The following is an 18,146-nucleotide window of genomic DNA, read 5'->3' as shown; positions in this document are numbered from 1 at the left end:
AAAAAAAAAAAAAAAAAAAAAAAAAAAAAGAACAGTCACCTTGAGGGATGGTGGGTAGTTTACTGAAAAAGGATATGAGTGAATTTTACACATATGCAAAGAGTATCCACCCACAGGGACTTTGGAGCAACAATCTGATATACTCCTAGGAATGGTTGAAAGGAATAAAGAAAACCAGACCCAGCTCTATTTATCTGTTTATCTAGCCTGAACTCACCTTGGACAAAAGATTGTCTGTTGTATTGTTTTACTTCCTGGAGAGGAAGTTAGAATATGAATAAAGAATGATTTTTTTTGTTCTGCAAGAAACTATGGTCAGATATATTCTGGCCAATGGATTGCCTTCAATGGTTAACAATGAGCCTTCCTCTTGGTCCTTTAAAAGTCAAGAGAACAAGACAGAATAACAACTCTGTGACTGACAGATCCACAGAAAACCTCTGAACACCTGTGCAGACTGGCCCTGAGGCTCATAGTTCCATTCATGTGCAACTTTTGGAAAATCTAGGTAATCTGACCCCCTGCATTCTCTCTTAAGGTTAAGAAAACTTAATTTCATATACAATAATAGAAATAGAGCACTTAACTTGCACCAGGGATTATCTCATTTGAACTTCCCTGTAGACCTGGGGGTGAGGGAGGAATAATCATTATCCATATTGTTAAAAATGGTGAAAAGTTGCTGGGATAGTTTGAATAAGTATCCCCAGATTGCCTAGCTAACAAAAACTAGAGCCTGGATTCCAACCCATGTGATCTGACTCCAGGGTGCACAATATTAACCACTAAGAAGTCAATTCATTAATGCAATGTAGAGAGTTGGGGGGAACATTGGCAAAGTACGATTATGACTAGCCAGCAAGTTAAAAGATGTAGTTAATAAATTCTGGCCTCAACCTGGCCAGTGATCCAATATCTCTAAGAGATGATAACAAAAATGGTCTGATAAAAAAAAAAAAAACTAGCAGAGAAATTTTTATGTCTATATTTTATTTAGAGACAGGGTATTTTATGTATTTTATCTATATAAACACATATAGACAAACATGTGTTTGCTCCTAATGTAGTTCCTCTGTCTCAAGGACAGGAGGCAAACATGTCTGAATTTGTAAAAAATAAAAACAAAGTAGTAAAATAAATGATTCCAATATATACAATGAGGCGTTTAAAATCTGATAATTCATGTCTGATGCAAGCAGCATGAATATGTAATGGTACACATTTATTTCTTCTGTTTTCTTCATGAAAGCTGGGGCAAACATGATGATGTTCTAAAATGCAAGAGAATGCTGTTAAAAAAAATTCAGGCTTTACCTCTTACTCTGTTTTCCTCCTTGGCTGGAAAAAAAATGTAGAGTTCTTTTTGATCCAGCCAAGGGGGGAGATAAAATAAAAATACATTTTTCTATCTTATCAAAAAGTTAGAAATAACAGACCATATTAACATTATTGCTAAACACAATGTTCCAAGACCCTTAGGATAAATAATTACAGAAATAGATATTTTATTGTTTAAAAACAACTCCTTGTTTACCATCTTCAGATATTTTTCTCCTGTGATTAAATGTATCAAAGTATTATAAGAAGATAATAGCATAAATAGTCCCATGAATGTGGGCAAGTCACTAAAATTCTTATCTAAGACAAGGGAGCTGGCGTCAAGGCTCTGACTCTGAATTCTCCTCAAGTCTTATGTAGGTCTCTACTATGGCATAGTTGAGATGAGAAGGACAATGAAGAGATTATCCATGTGTTCATTCAAATTTCTCCTTTCACTTCTCCATTCTGCATAGAGATACCTACAAAATGGTAGAGTCTGAGCTAAACGAGGCATTTGACATCTCTGACAGTTTGCCTCTAGCAGTGTGTCTGAGTTTTGAAAAGTCATTAGACTTCAGTTTTGTTATGTATTCCAAAGCCCCATGAAGCTGGAACTGTTGTGATAAATCTTGTAAAAAAAAATAATAATAATCTCATTTGAGTAGCAATAGAAAAAAAAAAAAAGAAAGAAAGAAAGGAGAAAGAAAAGTAAATGTTGGAAAATCATGGGAGTCCTCTTGCAATGCTGGGAGAATAACTAGATTGGCCTGACTGCCTTATGTTTGGGGAACAAAGAAAGAGATTATTTAACAATTATATATGCTGGGTCTGTTGTGGAATGCTTAGTTTCCAGAAAACAGATTTATCTGACGATTATAATCAGGCTTCCTATGCTGCAGGACCCACTTCCACATAGCAGTCAGGGTTACAATGACATAAAACAGAGCACCATGAACTGTATTTAGAAAGGCTGATCTTGGGCGGGGGGGGAAGTAGTGGGAAGAAAGATTGAAATGCAACATGAAGGGGGAAATATGTTCTTCTTCAATAGCATGACAGCCTCAACAGTGATTTCCAGAGAACTGAAGAAAGAATTTTCTTAGCGGAAAAATCACGTTTAAGTGGAGTCACTTCCTGGGTAAATGCATAAAGATACACCTTAAAACTAGGTTCATCATATAAAAAGTAGGGCTATTCTGAGACCCAGCCCCTCAGTTGCCCACTTCCATCTAGCCTAACATAATGGACCTAGTAAGTTGAAATATAACTAGAAATACTTCTGCTGGCTATGACTGTATCAAGTCACTCTGCCCTTGCTTTGCTCTGTTGGATCCTTATAATAGATTCTTAAGTAACTGTGTAAAAAGTACACCCCACTTTCACAAGAAGAAAAGAAATAAGAGCTGTCATGAGGACAATCTAGCAGGAAGTATATAGAAAGGGATTCTTGAGAATTACATAGTTGAGAGAGAACTTTCTGAAAGTGGTTTGACCATAAAATTTGGAAACATAGGCAAACGCTTGCATTTGTAAGTGCTAAATGATGCCTTCAGTTGATGGACTAAGAGAAGACCATCCAGAGTATTCTAGAGGGTGGTGAAACACCTCCATAGCACTAGGGTGGTAGAGTTGGATGTCATGCCGAGACTGATACAGATGCAACAGCGCATGTCATGTTCATTGAAATTTTGGACTACCCCTTGTGAATGAGGGCAACACACTGAACATAACACATATTATAATAAGATAACATCCATGAACTACTCACATGTATTTTCCTGTTTTTCGGGTTTTACTGATCCCCTGCAAATCCTCTTCCATTGAACAAAGCAGGTAAATGTGTTCTGACCTCTTCTGGATGTCCAGGTCAAAAATCTTATTGACAATATGAGTAGAAGATGTCAGCCCTTGAAAAACAAAAAGGTGTGTGACCTCTGTAAAACTGTCCAGAGAATGGACAAGAAAATTAATATTTTTGTCATCCATGCTATCAAATAGACCTCATAATGGAAACTGTCACACATAAACTCCATTTAACCCTTACGAACTTGCAAGGTAGACACAGTGCCTAATCCTCATTACCACCCTGTAAAGTGCTTTTTAGGCTACAAAAAGGTCAAGGAACTGGGATTTAACTCATTTCTTCTACTTTTAAAGTTAATCACTTCTTCTCCATGCCACATTATTTATACCAATTTTGCAAATGCATAAAACGGGACTGTAAAAGGTTGAAAGTTTGCCTAAAATTATAGAGGCCATATATGACAAAATTGACATTAAAACCTGGGACTTTCTGATTTTGAAGTCCCATGTTCATTCTACTGTACAGCAGGATTTTTATATGTCCTTTTAAAACCAAGGATAAAGAGGGAAGGCACAAGAAAATCAGGAGAGGACTTGAGATCTGAGTTTTTATGCTAGACAAGCATGGGACTGACATGTTAAAGAAAATAGCAGATTTCAGAACATTTATTGTTCTGCATTTCTACAGCTTTGAGTGGTTGAATTGGAACCATCCCAGAATTAGTCCTAAAGTAAAGATGAAATCACTGCACAATATTTTAATGGATAGGAGCACAGCTCTAATGAGATTAGGTTTAGGACTTCAGACTGCCCAACTTTTCTCTGTTCTAGAGCCAAAATGCAGAATTTCCGCTACACAGCCAATTCAGAAACACACCCTGTTGGTCACAAGTAGGACCCGGAGGGAGAGCATGGGTCAGCACACTTGTTATCATTACCAGAAAAACAAAGTCCAAACACATGCCCTGTGGCTGGTGGGTCAGAGCTACTACTTTCATATTGTATCCAAAGAAGAGCCCTTTATAGTGGGCAGAGAAACAAACAATATGGGCTTCATCTGTGGATTCTATCAGATGCAAAGTTGCTAGCCCAGGAAAAGATGTCCTCCACTGGTGCTTCCTCAGTAAGGATTACATTCCCCACCTGTTCCCCTCCAGTCCCCTCAGAGGCAGAGTTCCCTGGGAAGTAAATGTGATCCAGCTTGTGATAACACCACAGAAGAATGGGGCCACCCAAACACGGTAGCACTGTGATCAGCTCTTGGCTTCAAAAATATCGAGTTTAGATCAAATTTTGTAACATTTTGAATATTTTTTAATGACCTTAGGGAAGTACTTTAAAAAAGAAAAAAGAGCTAAGGTTTTAGATATAGAAAGACCTCCATTACATTGAAAAGTCTGTTCTTTCTTTAGCTCTGAGCATCCTCAGACAATGGCAGGCATAGCCATTGAATTTTATATGGTCATAAAAATCACAAGGGACATTATTCAGAAATCAAAATTATACAGTGCACCAAATATTGTATATAACTATCTTCCTTTTGGGGAGTGTACCTAGGAAAGTAATGCATTCCCTTTGCAAATTTCAATTAAAGAACAAAAACAGCTCTATCTGTAGGCTATTTCCAGGTGATTGGGATTATACTGACACATTGTTATGCCCTGAAAAAGTGCTAGTCTCTGAAAGAGACGAATGGCCATTTTGGCTAGGTTTTTTTTTTTTTTTTTTTCCCATCAGGAACTAGAAGAGTCCTGGGTTCTTCTTCTTATATCTCATGAAGCCACTAGTTTTTAACTTGTTTTTTTTTTTTTTTTCCTTAGTTAGTCTGGAAGTTAGGATTAAGACCCTTTTAGGTCCCAATGGCCTAAAACACACAGTCCTTGCTTCCTGTCTTTCCTTCTTAATATATATATTTGCACATACATATTTATAGTCAAGAGTTCATCTCTACTTTCTCCAAAGGGCTTGATTGTCTAGTGAAACATTCCAAACACAGATCCAAACTCTACTTCCTAAACTTCTGACCTGCTTGCCACCATGGCATGGTTATATGTAATACTTTACCTGTCTTTTGATATTTTGCATTCTGTCCAAGCAATGACATCTAGTAATGCTGGAAATAGTTATCGATTTCACCTAAATCTACAAATATGAGCTGAATGTGAATAAAGGAAAGAGGACATCAAGGATCTCCGGCACACCAATAGTTTAGCCTAGCAGTCCTTTGAAATGTCCCAAAGTACAGGGAAATGTGTGTACACAAATTAACCATTGAACCCAAAGAATTAGTCACCTAGTTATTAAAGAAACACACCCTGGTTCACCCTGACTTAGTGTTTGGCACATCTATACCAGCTAAATATTGCCTTGCTCAGATGCTCTCTGCTAGCTAGAGGTCAGTTTGACAAATTTATTTATGCATCACAGATTGCTGTCTGGGTGTTCACTTTAATTACATAGAAGTAAGTGATGGAACTAGTCAGGACCATGGTCTGATGCCTCAGCGTAAAAAGGGCAACCCCTCCTCCTGGGATGTGGAAATTGAAGTTAGCCCCGTCACTAATTGAATCAAACCTACCACTACTGCTGAATTATCTGCTTACAATAAAGTCTTGCTCTTCTAGCCCTGTAGAGAAAGGGAATCCGCTTGTAGCATCTCTGACACAGCCTTATTTCACTAGGAAAATAAGGTTCATGTGCTGTGATAATGTGTTAACCTTCTAAAATGCTCATTGTTAGAGGTAGATAAATATCCTAAGCTAGCTGGGTAATATACAATTGATTTTTATTTTTAATACCAATTAAACTTTTGTCAAAATGAATACATTATCAGTATCTCATAGTTCTTTGAAGTACATACAAGATAACTTACTTGGTAATGTTCAGAGCAAATATATTATATTTCTTGGCCTATTCACTTTTTGTAAAGAACCAATAGAAAAGATGACAGAATTTCAAGCACAATTTAAGTTTGACTTTTGCTTAATTCATCTTTGGGGTTCATAGTTACCCTACAGTTTCAGCTTTTCTATATGAAAATTTAACTGAAACCCTGTAATTTCTCTGTACTATCATTTCAACTTCCTGTCTCAATAGCCTCACCTTGAAAGTGGGCAACTTTCCAAGGATACAATAAGTCAAAGTCAAGTTGAACAACTTTTCAAAGGCTTTTTGGTGCCCTTTTCTAACCAAGGGACTTATATTTACCTTGACTCATGATTCCAGGAGCTTAGAAAAACCCTTGCTGTTGCTACTGCTAATACTCAATAACTTCTTTTCACATGGCCTAAATGTTAAACAAATGTCATCTGTAATTAACTGAAAATTATCAAATGCCATATTTGTAGCATTTGAGGTCTATCTTTTTGACTTTAAAAAAAAAATTGGTTGTTCTCTGTTAGCAAACAGAAAAATAAAAGAGCGGGTTTTTTTTCTTCTTTTTCTTTGTCTTTCTTTTTTACTTTACCCTCTTTTTAAAAAAAAATCAACAATGGACCTCAGTTATCCAGCACATGAATTATTGTAGATTTCCTGATACAAAAGAATGGACCATCTAAGTTAACCCTTATAGCTTCAAGAGTTAGAAAGGGAGGAAATGTATAGGAGCCCCTGTAGTCTATTTTTTCTACTAATTTATTGAGTAGACTTATTAAGTTTCAGTTTCTACATCTATAAGATGGTAATAATCCATTTTGCGAGATATGAAAACTGTACCTGGCACATAATAATACTGATGACAAAATCATGTTATTAATCCAGAAGTGTGTTCACCTCTCCCATTAGGTATTTTCCAATTCATGAAGTAGAACATGCCCAGTGCCTGTCTCACAAGGATGTTACAGCAGCAGCCTCTGTCTACAAACCTCCTCCCGTTCACCCCATCTTATGCCTCCTACCTGATGCCCGTCTGCCTCTGCCCTCCCGTCCGTAGCCACCGCTTCTATTCCTCTACTGGTTCTCTTTCCCCTCTCCTTCTCTCCTTTGTCTCTTTCTCTTTTCCTGGATTTCTTTGCTGATAGATATTACCAATTAGTATAACAGTTACCTTTCTTTTCCTTCCTTCCCCACTACAGAGAACTTATCAATCTTACAATCTTAGCACTTTGGTTTTGGGTTCTTAAAAGCTTTCTACACCACAAATTTCTCTCTCTCTCTCTCTCTCTTCAGAAGACTTGAGGATGAAAATAGAACTGATGACTACTTGTCTGAGGTTCTGCTGCATCTCATGCCAAAAGTCATAATTAAGCCAGCTACTCACTTCTATCATTTCTCCTTATTATGCAAATCCATCTCTCATGCAACTGCTAAAAATAACAATGACTTTTTGTTTATAAATAATGATTTTGAACACTCATTGAATGTTGAATGAGTGCCAAGCATTGTTCTGATTATTTTACTTGTAATATCTCATGATTACTTTTTATCATAATCCCAGGAGATAATGATGATAATGGTGGTGGTGGTGGTGGTGGTAATAATGGTGATGATAGAAAAATTTGAGATTTTGAGAAGTTATCTGACTATTAAGTGGTTAGGACACAATTAATGATCCTTCTTGCTTTAGAGTCTTAGCCCTTAACTCTATATGCTGTACTATTTCTTATAAATTTGCTAGAAGGAAGTCCTCTGGGCTATTAAAGCTTCACATCAGAGATTTTTCAACTGGGATTTCCTGTTCAGCAGAAATAGGAGACATTTAAGAAAATGTATATAAAAAGGAGCCAAAGTCTGCCTTTCTCCTCATATTGGTCTATGTCATCCATCCTCAATTAAAGACAGACACAAAAATCCAATCAAAAATTTGTCTGTTTTCAAAAGATCCTACCTGTGGTCACAAAACCCTGGGCATTATTGTTTTATTGCCAAGAGTTCCCAAATTTATTATGCACAAAGCAGAGTACATGTCTGTTCTCTGCATAAGTAACCTATGGAGAGGTTATCGAGAGGAATGATAGTTCAAAGGGTTTTGTTTTTTTAATTTACTGAATTTAGGGTTGGGGATACAGCTTATGTTTAACATACACAAAGCCCTGGGTTCAATCCCCAGTGCCATGACCCCACACAACCACAATTTATTGAAATCAGAGTCACTTTGTCATTCTTAATAGTTTTTTATTTTCTCTATCAGTGAATGACTAAAATAAAACAATTATCATATGAAAACCTGATATCTTACCTTAAAAGTGTTTACACTCAGAAAATAGGGATCTGAAGAGGATTAGATATGAGGTGCCTTGTTATTTTGAAAGGCAGAGCTGCCCAGCAGCCTGAACTTGTATGGGGCTCTCTGGTCTCACAGCAGCTCATCACTCTGCGGGGATGGCCCAGCTCAGTGGTTGAGGAGTGCTGGTGCAGAACCCACAGTTCTGAGGCTCCTGTGGTGAGGTGATTGTGTCACTTTTGGCAATTTGCTTGACTTCTCTGTTTTTCAGATCCCTCTTCTATAAAGTGGGAGAAATAATAATGTCTACCTGTCATAAGGATTTCTAAAAGTATTGAATGTGATGCTCTTAGAATAGGCCCTGGACACGCATAAGCTTTTAGTCAATGTTTTCTGTCTGACGCTCTTGCTAGAAACAAATCCAATCACATCAAGTGGAGTTACTCTGACTTTGGTTGTGAACAGAAGGCTACATGTATTCTAGCCTCTCTACCTATCCCTGGGTGCTCCTAACCAGATTTTACCACCTTCTTTTTTTGTAACACTTGTCACACTCTTAACTTGTCATAGTCAATAAGCACAATACATAAATTCTACTAACTATATTTCCCACAGTAGAACATGAATGCTTAAGAAGGGAAGGAAATAGTCATCCACTCCTGGATTCCAAATGAACAAAATAGTGCATAGCGCAGAATCATTATCAATCAATATTGACTAAAAATGAATAAATATACAGTGAATTTTCAAAATTTCCTTCTCCTTCTACTTTTTTCTACTCACTTCCCTTTCAAATTCCATTCCCCAGTGAACAAGAACACTTCTTGAATTTCAAATACTATGCCAAATGTGTATACACATGTGTACACACACACACACACACATACACAAATGCATTATCTCATTTAATTATCTCATTTAATAATAAGTACTATTATTCCCCATTTTACAGAGGCTCAGAGAAGGTAAGACACTTATCCAAGGTAATACTGATAGTTTTAACAGGGAACCAGTCTAGAACCATTAGCTCAACTTCTTGTGATATTCAAGGACTCTGAATGTGACTCTGGATCTGGCACAGTGTCCCTACCCATGAAAGATGGAACCCAAGTCCTAAGGTTAGGTCCTGGTTCCAGCTTTAGCTGCATGTACTGAGAACAGGATCTCCACAGAGTCAGTAAATTAAGCTAAGTCCACAATGTTTACCAGCATGCTAAAATAGTATTCCATGAGAATAATGTGCCTATCTTCCAGTTCATTGCATTGACTTTGTCATTGTGAAAAACATGTCCTACTGCGTGTTAATTTTCTAGCCTAACCCCAGAGAAATGATAAGATGGAATCCTGCTGTGCATAAGGTCCTGAATTTTTAGCAGAATTTACCACTCAATATTAATTAACTTGAATGATCTATGAAGATTTGGCTTTGCAAAGAGTGTGACTATTATCTGTGGCTGCAGAGTTCTATAAGATTCTGTCTCTGAGCTATTGGGATAATTAATTCTACCAGTAGTGGAGGAGAAGCCCATGGGATTTGCAAATGAGATATGAGATTTAACCATGTCCCAGTTTCTGTGGCAACCATGCCTTCAATGACAAGCAGTCATTGTAGAGTTATGAAACTCCTGTCCCCCCTTGTCTAGCCTTGGGCACTTCCACTTCCCATCAAAGAAGAAAAATTTAGTATATCTGAGAATATACTCATTTTACAGGCTTGTGTAGAATTCAGAGACACAAGGTGGAATCTATTAGAGAGGTATCCTACAGCTCCTAGGCAATGAGACCTCATAAAGAAGTACCAGAGAGAAAGCGATGAGATTGAAATTATTGTGGCAAGCACTGAGATAGTTAACAATAAAACTGTCTCATAGAGACACATATTCAGCTGAGCAAAAGTTCACCAAAAACTGTTTTTAGGAAAACACATAGTAATAAACACTTACTTTCATGATCTACATCAGAATAACTTATTTTCCTGGGAAGCAGGATGGTAAAAGAGGGTGAAAGGCAGCACTTCAGTATGTATTTGAACTTGAGCTATATGAATTGGCAGGGCGTGGGAGCAGCTTTCCAGATATCTTGGAGGAGGCAGGTTTTACTTTCTATGCAATAAACATTGCATATCCTACAGCTGAGATGGGGTTGTAAAGAGATGGATGGATGTGTTCAGGGAACACCGAAATGGTCAAAGATAAAATTCAGTGGAGTCTTGGAGCATATATTCTAGTAAAATAAGAAATAGGTGGCTGAATAAATTCAAAAAAGGTATGAAAGCTCCTGAGTCCTTGTTAAATTGTTTCACAAAGTACATTTGCCTTAACCTGGATAGATTCCTAAGAATTAGCATCCCCATGCTATGAAACTACTGCTGCCATTGAGATTAAACTGCCTTTTATACTCATGCCAGATGCATGGATGAGGCCCAAGGTTAAATCTAAGGGAAGGTGTTAAAATGAAAGGGGCATGTGTTCCTTCCCTCTGAGTGATAACAGGCATTTCCAAAAAGTACCATGTGTGCTTTGTGCTGAAATGTGATCACGAGCAAAAGAAGACTGGCATTGGTCAGGCCATTCATGACAATACACTTGGATTTTGCTTACTATAAATAAACAGGGGAAATGGAATTATTCATGAACTTAGACTATGGCCCCTGCAGTTATCATTTCTGAGAGAAATTATGACCCTCTAGCAAAACATCCTTGAGGCAATTTTTTTTCCACTAAAATGTATGGGACAACCAATAAGGCTCTGGGACCTGACTTTTAAATACTAATGCTCACCATCATAGTATGTGTATTTTAATAACAAAACTAGATAAAGAGTAGATTTTTTTCTCTTAAGCTGCTATTCCTCATTTGGAATTTTTAAGTAAATAAGATAACCTGAGTGTATAGTTTCTTTACATCAAAAACTCTGGTGGGGCCAGAGGGAATAAATCGAAGGGGGAGCTGATGAGGGGATGGGGTTGAGTTTGCTGGTAATACCATGGTGAAATTATCCTGAACCGTCTCCTGTCCTCAGGTTTCCAAGTTCTGAAACTTAATCTTTATCATAATACATAGAGATATCCAAGCCTCCTGGACCCATTTAGAACACTAATGAAATGCACAAGATTCTGATGCGTAAACCAGAATACCAATTTACGAATCTATCTTGGAAGTTATCTCCTGATAGGAGTTTATACCTTGTGATGGACATGAATACTTAGACCCCCCCAAGTTATATATCAAAAGGTTTACATTAAAATCAAGGAACTTGAATGATCTCAAGACATAAGATTTTCACCATGCCAAGAAAGAAATGACTTCTATTTCTCTAAGGAAATAAAAGAGCACAGAAGCTAAAATATTAGGATCCAGATGAGACTAGGCTTAGGTTCAAATCTCTTCCACCACTTCTACTCCCTCCTTTCCAGATTGTTTGCATAAGACTCCACCAAACACTCTACCATGGCAACAGGCACATTTTTTTTTTTTTTTTTGCAATCCACTTGCATGGGACAGCAGTTTCCTTTTCCATCAGTCATATTCCAGGCCTGTCATCCTCTGGATAGCAGCCCCTCTGGGCTTGGGAGTTCTCTAAATCCCTCAATAAATTACCTTGACAAGGGTATTCTGTTTATTCATTATAAGCTGCCAGTTCCAACTTCAAAACTTGCAAGTGAATTTTTCCTGATCATGATACCAAACTCATGGATTTTTCAGAAGATGCAGGAAACCATCTGCATCCAAATCACTTGAGCAGCTGGTTAAGAATGGAAACACCTTGTGAGATTGGAATGGTTGTCGTCTGGGAGAAGGATGGGATGGGGTGACCTGGGAAGGGGCATAAGCAAACATTCTAGGGTCCTGGGAATGTTCCACCACTCTATCTGAGCGGTAGCTACACAGATGGATATATAGGTAAAAACTCACTGAGCCATGCTCTTAGAGTAAGAGCATTTAATGTATGTGACAACTTCACAATGTGATGTTTAATACACTTCCATTAAAAGGACTGCCCTCACCTCAGACCTTTTTAATCAGAATCTCTAAGAGAAGGGCATTTGAATGTTCACTTTGAATAAGCATTAGAGATGATTCCAATGTACACTGCAGTTTGAGAACCACTGATCCAAAAAAAGCACACTTTTAATATCAAAGATCAAGAAAAATAGTCTGAAACTAAGCCCATCCAAGGACATGTGAGATAAACACCACAAATACCAGTATTCATAAGTTCTGAAACCTTGGAGACTTGAGTTAATATACCAACATCTGCTTCTTGTGTTCCTGATAGGTCTCTACACGCAGTTCCAACATAAAACTGGGAAGAAGCCAGCAGGAGGTGAAGACTGCTGAGAGGTGTGCAGCAGGACTCTGCTCCCAACATTCACCTTTGCAGCCAGGGCCTCAGGCAGGAGGACTCCTCTCTCCCATCTGATAATGTGGAAAGGCTGTTCAGGTTACCTACTGGGGGTTGAATTACAACCTGCATTGCATTTGGAAAGAGTACTTGTCAAGAGCATACCTCCTTCAAAATAGGCAGGGGTCTGTTCTGAAAAGAAGAAAAAGAGTCTGCCTAATGGAGCTTTTGGAAAGCTGAGATAAAAGATTTTCTCCTGTGTAGCTGCCTACAGTGTCGTGGTTCTGAATGAAAAGCTCTGCTGGCTCGCAAACAGATGCTCTATGTTTCAGAGAATGACTTGGGAGAATATTTAGAGAGGGCCCAAGATTGCTGCAAGGATTTGTCTGCCTTTGCTTTGGTGTCACATTGCGCTGCACCATTTTCTTGCTCTATTCACTGCTGTGTTAGAGGGTGTGTGCAGGCAAAGAAGATGCCCTCAGAGGGCATCTTTTACCTGCGTTCTTATAGAATAGATGTGCAACATCCACATCTCCACACTGTGGAACAAACTATAGACTCCTGTTACTGCTTCTTCTGGACTTACACAGCACTCTTTTTATATAGGGCCCCAACTGAATGAATGTTTTCTAGGCTGCAGGAAGAAGGAAAAAATTCAGTCTAGGATCTCCCTGTGGACAGCGTGGCTAAGGTTACAGTGAAAAGTAATCTCCAGCACAACCTTCCTTACTAATCCTCTCCACCTTATAGAGACATTCCCGCCTCATGAGAATCATCTCCTTCAGCCCGGTTCCACTGCCATCAACACACCTGTTGTTGCAAATCATAACAACAGAGTGTAGATTTCCCCGGGGAATTGGCAAAATGACTCAGGGTATTTATCTGTTGGCAAAACTGTGCCTTTCTCTGGGACTGTTGTATGTATACAGATCTTTCTCCTCTGGTGAATCACAGCATTTCCCAGCCAGAAAAGACCTTGAGGATAATCCCAAAGACCCTTATTAATAGACAGAGAAACACAGGTCCATACAGGCAAATTACGCCCCTGTCCTCTGACCACAGAGCCATTTGAGCCTCAGTCACTGTCCTTGGGCCCAACCAGGATTGCCTTCATACTTTGTCAATAGTCTCCAGTGATATTGTTTTTTAAGACTTTAATTTTTACAGCAGTTTTTGGTTTAAGGTGATATTGAATAGAAGGTTCAGAAATTTCCGTCTCCCATGTCCCCCACTCAGTCCTTTAAAATTCTTAGTAACTCTCAGCCAGCTCACAGATGTTAAGGTAAATTAATAAAAATTTCCCTATTTGACACATATCTTTATAGGATGAGATACCAAACCAGAATCACATTAGGAAGGACTTTAGAAATGTCCCCATTCTCCTGCAACCTACTTTATACTTCTCCTTTTGCAACTAATCTTATTTCCTCTGTCTTGGCAATAGATCATGTCTCTCATTGGCAATCGCACATTTCCTTCCTAACTTTTGGAATTTCTCCACCTCTACTTTCCTGGGATCTATCCAACATGGTCTTTTTTCAGTACCTAGCAAATTTGTTGATTATTTTGAAACAGTCCATGTCTTTCCCTTAATTTTTATCAGCACTCTTATTATATGAAGCCTGGTTTACTTTGGGTTCTTATTAGTCTGTCCCCACACTTCACCAGTCTCCTACAAACTGAATGAAAAAGATGTCCTCACTGTTCAGCAAGTTGGACATTTTCATTGTGCCCCATTGTCCTAGCTACGAATGCACATGTTCGGGATGAGTCATCCATTTCCTGCCAAGAACAATTGGCAGACCAACTGTGGCTTCTTTTAGCTTGTCACTTCTTGGTTTCAGCCATTTCATTTTTAAATCTTGAAGCACAGTGTATGATTTTAATCAAATCTGAAATCATAGGGAAATGGCTTGTCAGAGATTACACATAAAATACAGATACGCAATACAGGAATTGAGCACAGCCAACTCTTAGGTGTCTCAGCCCCACTTGTTTTTCAATATACAACATCGTGGGCCATGGTGATTGCAGATTGCCTAGTTTGAGACAGAGAATCTCAAACATTTTATGATGTTATTCCTTTTAAAATTTCAGCTGTGTTAGCTAATTTCATTTGGATGGATGGAAATGTCAAAACAGCAAGCCCAAAGTCATGAGGGACCAATAGGATTAAAAGTGGTACAAACTATGCCAAAGCCTCCTGGCCAGACAGCTAAATTCTAACAGAAAACCTTGAAATCCTTGGTGACAGACCCCTAAACTGTCACCACTGTTCTCTGTATTGAAGCAAGTTTCTCCTTCATTGATGTCCATACCCTCTTTCTTATGGTTTCCCAGATACTAAGCAGAGGAGTCTATCTCCCCCAGCCACTCAGGATGTTCGTTATCAATGTCACCCAAAACATACCTTGTCATTTCTACTTTCCATCCCAATCAGCATAACAAGAAAATGGACACGAGCCACAAACAGAAGAGATTCTTTACCTATATCTTCCAATTTTTAATGATTGGAAAGACAAGCAATATGATACAGCGGAAAGAGAAATGGATCTGGAGAAAGAAACCAAGAAGTCTGGTTCTGTCACTTGTCAGCTCTTTGACTTTAAACAAGCCATGGAAATGGATTAATCTCATAGAACTTCAGTTTCCTCATCACTAATGTGCAGAAGGTTCACATTAACAGTTCACATTAACTGTAAGTACAACATTATTGAATGCATTTTGTAAATTATATTATGCCATTTGAAAGTAAAATGGTATGAGGCTGATTTCTCCAGCTCTGGGAACAAAGTAGCACTGAAAGAACTTACTGGGGCTTCAGTGACTCCTGAATTAAAGCTGATAATTACACCCTAACTTTTCCCTAGGGCAAAGGTAAATGAACCAGGCGTACCTGGGATAGATGAAAGAAGTATATTTAAAATTTTATTTCTATTTCTCTGTGTATTTTTTTTAAATAAGCAGTTTAAATTTTCTATCAAATAAAATTGGTGCTTTGGGAAGATGTGATACCTTTTAACACTTGGCTCTTTGTGCCCTCAGAACTGCACCCCATGGCATTTGTGTCCTGGGTTGTAGATCTCTCCGTACACAGAGTGTCTCCATGGGAAGCTATGAAAAGCTATATTATAATCATTTGATTAGGAGTCTGCATCCATCTGACAGGCACTTTGGTTTATGTCTTATTTGATTCCTAGAAGCTAGCATATTACTTGGTATAGTGTAAGCACCCTAAAAATATTGGCTGAACAAGTAAATTAACTTCCTGTTTTCAAGGATGGATTTTGGGGATAACTGATGATCAATGTCCTAATTACTATTGACTTTCACAGATAGAACTGAAAAAGACAAAGTAAGAGCTTTAAAAGTCAAATGTTTAAGTCCAAAGAGTCCAACCTGGCTTTGAACTCTTCCACTGAGGATCCAGTCACCCTCCCCCAAGGCTCATAACATCCTCTCAGAGAAAATGTTCATTTCATTACAGGTAGGCCTGTCTTTGCATATGAGCATTACCGATGGTTGATTCTGGCCATTTAATTCCTATAGTCTAGTCTACAATTATAAACATAAGAAATCTCACTCAGGTCTTTATTCCACATTCCATAATGGCTGTGTCACACATAAATTTCCCTTTGAAACTACTACGCATTCTCTGCCAGAAGATATCCTGGAGATGGGAGAGGAGAGAAAGAGAGAGAATCAGAGTCACCATCTGTTGACAATATTCTTGTACAGAGCCAGTTTTTGAAGGTTAATGACATGTCACGCATCCTCCAGCGTCTGGTAACAAAAATAGGCTGCTCTCCCAGAATTTGTTACAGCAGTTGTTGCCCCATGGAAGATGTGACATGTCAGCCAGCACTCCAGCGGGGTCCAGGAAGCCTGTTCCTGCCAAAAGCTGGACGCAATGTAATAGCGATCCAGGAAAAACAACTTTCACCAAAATTCAAATGTGGAAGTGATCACTTTCCCCTGAGGCCAAGAAAGGGGCCATAAAACAATGATCTTCCAAAATGACCATACATAATGTTTTTTTTTCTTCTTTTTATAAAGAGCCTTTGCATTTTAACAGAAATGCTTCAATGTAAATCTACTATCTCAGAAAAATACAGGTTGTAAGCCTGTAATGAAAATAGGCCCAAGAGCTCATCACCCATAGTTTCTGTAGATGGTTAAATTATTGGCATTATAGCTGATGGAGGGCAAAGCTGGGTCTCAGCTTTACTGATAGCCTACTGTTTAATGACTCACTTTGCTGTCACATCAAGAATGTACCCAGTTGAAAGGTTTTGCACCTTCTCAAATGTAATTGCATGCCTTCTTCACATCTCAACTGGACTCTTTCTAATTTTCAAAGCCCTGCTGAGGAACCTTTGAAAATCTGAGCCCTTTACCACCTAGTGCTCCAGGGGCATTTTAAGAGGGGCAGCTCTGCCTGTTTTTCTGTGAACCTAGGAACACACTGTCTGGTCCCAGCGTGGAGTAGAGTAGCTTGAACAGGGACTTGTGTAAAGGGATAGAGCAGATAACTTGGAAAGCTTCCAAGCTCCCCTGGGTTGTGTCTTTATGGTGTGACATTATTACTTTGTTTGAAGTGAAGTTTCTGGACATTAGCTATGCCTGACTTCAAGTTTAAGTGTAAAATACAAATAAAAAACTAAATGATTGTTTGATTGCCTGCCAGCTTGGGGTACCCGACCCTTTGATTTTCAAGAGCAGACACACAAGATATACCATGGAGGTGAGGTACAGAAATGACCACTCTGTGGAGTAAGCAGTTTGGGGCACATTTCAGGCTCTTCTTATGGGACTTTGTGTAAATCATTTAACTTCTCTGGGTTCTCAATACCCTAATCCTAAAATTATATTCAATTTAGTAAGTATGCTTTCAGCCACTGAAAACAAAAGAGGATTTGTTTAGACCTGCACTCTCAAATAGAACTTTCTGCAACACATGAATTATTGAATATTTGTGCTACCCCTAGACATACGGAGAACTTTTGAGCATTTGAAATGTGGGTACTATAGCTGAGGAACTGGATTATGAATTTTATTTAATTTTAAGCAATTTAAAATATATGCCTAGTTGTTGCTGTATTTGACGGCATAGTTTAATTATTCTTAAAGTTTCCTAATAAAAGTTGTTCTGATGATTTTTTTAAACCTGGCTAATGAGTCACAGTAAACCTTTCTTGTTGTTCTGCCACCATGAAATTTACTTCATAAATTTCTTGGTAGAAATAAATTTAATCATTATAAGTATGATAATCACTCTGATTTAAAAAAAAAAAAAAGTGGGTGGGGGAATCTTCGCTGGGTACAGTGGCAAATGCCTATAATCCCGGTGACTCAGGAGGCTGAGGCAGGAGGACTGCAATTTCAAGGTCAGCCTCAGCAACTTTGTGAGGCCCTAAGCAACTTAGCAAGACAAGATTCTGTCTCAAAGTAAAAAAAAAAAAGGGGGGGGGGGGGGTGAGGTATGTCATGTAAAGTAAGCAAGTCAGGCATTAGTCAA

Source organism: Marmota marmota, unplaced genomic scaffold (genome assembly GCF_001458135.2).
Source record: "Marmota marmota marmota unplaced genomic scaffold, marMar, whole genome shotgun sequence".
In the NCBI taxonomy this organism is placed as follows: Eukaryota; Metazoa; Chordata; class Mammalia; order Rodentia; family Sciuridae; genus Marmota; species Marmota marmota.
The sequence above is the reverse complement of the archived record's forward strand: the minus strand, read 5'-3'. Positions refer to the sequence as shown.